This window comes from Fistularia commersonii, chromosome 17 (assembly GCF_037954325.1).
Source record: "Fistularia commersonii isolate RoL2024-O1a breed Wild chromosome 17, RoL_Fcom_v1.0, whole genome shotgun sequence".
NCBI classification, from domain to species: domain Eukaryota; kingdom Metazoa; phylum Chordata; class Actinopteri; order Syngnathiformes; family Fistulariidae; genus Fistularia; species Fistularia commersonii.
In genome coordinates, this window is record NC_141300.1 from 12227522 (window position 1) to 12231931 (window position 4410).

Consider the following 4410-nt stretch of genomic DNA (forward strand, 5'->3'; position numbering starts at 1 on the left):
GTGCCGCCTCTTTTGCAAAACCCATCCCACCGGTACTAAATGCCTGACAGCACGAATCTGTGGAAATTAAAGCGTTGTAGGTGAGAGACAGAGGGGGTTGTTGATAGCATTCAGACATTCACGCACACACACACACACACACACTGACGGCGGCAGATGGCCAGGCCATTAGGAGGGGGTTCAATGTCTCGCCTGACGACATTCAGACAGGAGGAGGTGGGAATTCAACCACCAACCTTCCTTCCTCCCCCAGATTATGTATCTAATGTATAGCTACTGACCTGCTTTCAGTTTGGGGTGAGGGTCTCTACTGTCACTTGCAGTAATTTACAGCGGAGAGTTATTTCCGTCCTGTGTTTCTGTTACCCCGTGTGTGTGTGTGTGTGTGTGTGTGTGTGTGTGTGTGCGTGTGTTTGTAAAACAGAAAAACAGATGTTCACTTCCTTTCAAAAAACAAACAAACAGACTCTTCACGTCTGAGCGTCAAGAGTGAATATCTGCCGATCGGATTGTGTGACGACGGATGAGACGCTGGTGACCTCCTCGGGTTGGACTTGAGGAGCAGACGGACGTCCTCTGGTCCTGCACCCGTGGGTGAGATGGTATGTGGACCTCACCGTATGTCGCTTGCACTGACATGATGGAGGGGGGGGGATGGATTTAGCACCCTTGTAACCGTGGCCGCCGGACCTCGTGAGCCACGCCGCTCGGAATATAGCTCGAGACCTCCTGCGGGGAATTTTCAGATGACAACCATTCTGCTCGTAAATAATCAACAACAAATACACTGTATGTATTATTAGCGCAGGGTTTGATCCGGTCTGACAAGAAAATATACTGTTTGTTTTTGCTAATCTCACACAATATCAGCTAACATCAAGAGACAACACAAATATAGACACGCAACCTTCCCATTCACATGCCATAAAAAGGTTTTCGACTATGCTAACCGCTGCGCTAATGTGTCGTTCTTGTTTCTTGTATTTCTTGGATTGGACAAATATTTTCACAAATATTTCAGACTGTTGCTGTTCAAGATGCCCGATGTCTCTGAGCCCACAGAGAAGGTCCAACATGTGTGTCTGGAAAACAGGATATGTAGTAAAACCCAGTAGAACAATGGTTTCTCTTAGCTAACTAAATGCTAACTAACCACAACCACCCATGCCTGTCTGTGTGATGTTCTTAACCAATCCAGTATTTGTTCAGCTTCAATTCTTGTCTCCTAAATGCATCATGACCCCCCCCCCCCACACACACACACACACTCACACACACTTTGGAAACAACATCTGGCTTAAACCAACTGGTTTATCATGAATCCCTTTGAGTTATGATAATATATGCGGCCAGACGTGAGGTGGCAGTTGTTGGTTTCCAAACTGACCCAACACATACACGCACACACACACACACACACACTGATCTGTTCAACTATTTTCAGTGAAGCTTCATTTCAGCCCTTTTTTTTTCTCAAAACACAACAACACAATTTACTGTCCACGTTTTCCAGTGGTCGGTGAACCCGCTGCATTCCCCTCAGTGCGTCAGTCCGGCTCCATACGATGGTCAACCGTCCGGTGAATTGCGCGTTCAGGCCTCGATATGCAACCGTTTGGGGAAAAACGAGCTGTTTTGTCTGCAGGTCTTCAGGTTGTGAGGACACCCGGCGTCCCCTCGGAACGGGAAGAGGGGTCCATGCTCATGATCGTCCCGGCGCCTAAGACAAAACCCTCTGATTGATCGAGAAAAGTGTCCACCGATCAATCGTTGCGAACGCCGTCATGTCCCATGCCGTGGAAAGAGCGGCGAGCCGTCTTCTGCAGAAGCAGAGCAGAGAGGAACATGTGCTTCTCGTTTGCTGGAGCTGAGGAACGAGGCGTCCAACGACGGAGGGGAGAAATGCCAGCATTGGCTCGGCTTAAGGTGTGCATGCACGCATGTGTGTGTGTGTATGTGTGTGTGTGTGTGTGTGTGTGTGTATGTGCGTGGGTGGGTGGGCGTGACTGCTTTCTTGCTCGTGTTTGTGTGTGTGTGTGCGTGAGAAGGTATTTTGAATGTTTGTTTTTAATGAAAATAAGCCCCTCTATCCAGGTTCTCTCTGGCCCGTCTCCCTTCCATGAAGTAAGTGTAATATTATCTGCGAGCAGCTCAGGAGGAATCAGAGCGGAGGGGATTGCTGCCACAGCTGAAGTAAAACAAAAACCAACACGCCAATAATAAGAACAATAACCTCAAAGTGAACCAGAGAAGAGGAATAAACGTTATCACAAACAAAAATACTTATTAAAATTGTCGGCACGTGTGTGGAATGTCATCACGGCGCACAAACCGTGGAGCGGCGATCAGTGCTTCCTCCTCAGCAGGTCCCTGGCTGGATTCTGACAAGGAGCCTGCAGGCGCCATGTTCTCCCCGTGTCTGCGTGGGGTTCCTCGGGGTTCTCCGGGTTCCGCCCACAGTCCAAACACCCGAGAGGTTCAGAGGTTCAAAATCTATAGATGTGAATGAGAGGATGAATGGGTTCTAGATTACATTACATTACATTTGGCAGACGCTTTTATCCAAAGCGACTTACAATAGAGGACATAAGCACTGCAAATAACACTTGCAAATACAAGATGCACAGGATATATACAGAGCAGTAAGCTGGGGTTAGTTTTGTTTTTTTTTAAAGACAAAAACTTACACATACGTACACACACACACACACACTGCATAGCCTAACTTGGTGCCTAACCTGATCTGGGGCAGCTCAAGCATCAGCGCAGTAAATAGTCCTGAAAGAGAAAAGTTTTTACCTGTTTCTTGAAGGTTGAGAGAGATGATGCTAGTCTTGTTGCTTCCGGAAGTTTGTTCAACCACTGAGGTAGTAGAACTATATGATGAGTGAATGAGAGAGTGAATGGTTCTGTCTCTATATTTGTGAAAATGAGAGGATGAATAGTGTTACATCTCTACATGATTGGTGAATGAGAGGATGAATGGTCTGCGGAGGTTCTCGGTCATCCAGGTCAATCCAGGTGAATTCTCCTTGCAACCTTCTTGTCGCAGCAACTGGACTTGAATTTCTTTCATTGGAGACGTTTTGCCCTTCATCCGAGAGGCTTCTTCAGACAGAACTGAAGAAGAGGAGAACAAGAGAGGATGAATGGCTGTTTGTCTCTGTATGCATGTGAATGAAGGTGTAGGGCTATGAAGGAATGACCCTGAGGTCCGGATTAGCAATACAGATGAATGAATGAATGATTGTATGATTGAATGAATGAATGAATGAATGAATGAATGAATGGACATTTGCAGTTCGATCAAGAGTAGCGGTGGATTTTTGCCCTCGCCTTTCAATGGCGAGCTGGAATAATCACGATAATCAAGACCCCGGCCAAGTCTGCGAGGGGCAAACGCCAACACTTGGTGCTTTGAGGTATTTATTTTTATCGTACCTTGTTTTCGGAGTATGATTTCATAAAGCTATTTCAGGGGAAAGCCGCGAATCAAGAGATGTTGCAAAGATTTACATGCATTTGAAAACGCCGGGGGGTAAAAATGATTGGATCTGGCGGCGGGAGCAAATTCAGTGACACGTTACCATGGGACAAGTGTGTGTGTGTGTGTGTGTGTCAGTGGCAGGGAGAAGAGTGGGAGGCCTGGATCTGCACTGCGATGGAGGAGGGCATGATATAGCAACAATGTTTCTATAAAACGGTAACAGTTTGGAATTGCACAAAATCATCTGAGGTTGAAACCATGATTTGTTTTTTGTTTTTTTGTTTTGTCGTGAAGGAAGCAGGTACGTGAGCAGGGCATGATGTCACAGCTCTGGACGGAGGGAACGGCGTGGAAACGGCGCTCGGGGCGTGAGGTATGCGTTGCCTTTCCGGTACAAAGACATCTCGAAAAATACGTTTGCAAGTGTTGCTAGAGGAGAAAGACAGACATCTTTCCCTCACGTGCTCGATCATACTTTTGCCTCCTCGCTTCTGCTCCGTGCCTCCCTGTTTTCCTTCTTCTGTTTGCCTCCCTGCCCTGGTAGAACATATCTCTGGGGCCATGAACCTCTGTGGAGACACTTTCACCCCCTTCCCTGCCTGCTTATTGTCCTTATTACCGCCTGAGCTTGCCTATAATTTGTTGAGTTAAAAAGTTATAGGTTCTTCGGAGCGCTTTAAAAGCCCTGTTTCTCTGTTGCATGGCTCCATTATGCTTCTAATTACACCACGGCTTATCGTTTCCCTTTTTTCGTGCTCTTGCTTTCGGCAATTATTCTATCGCAGCCAACATTCTACTCATATCGTTCCACATTCACCACTCCGTCCGGCTCACGAGAATTATTCCTGTAAGGAATCATCGCGGCTGTCATATAAACGTCAGTGACTCACGATGATTCTGCAAAACGAACCCCCCGTTGATTT

At 46.8% G+C, this 4410-nt stretch overlaps 1 long non-coding RNA gene across 1 annotated transcript; it reads left to right on the forward strand.

Annotated features, from left to right (window-relative positions):
- The first annotated feature begins 419 nt into the window (after positions 1-419).
- Positions 420-4068, forward strand: LOC147225208 (uncharacterized). The gene is made up of 3 exons (XR_015107398.1): positions 420-602; positions 1646-1926; positions 3782-4068. It is a non-coding gene; the product is annotated as an uncharacterized LOC147225208 (long non-coding RNA).
- The last annotated feature ends 342 nt before the right edge of the window (positions 4069-4410 follow it).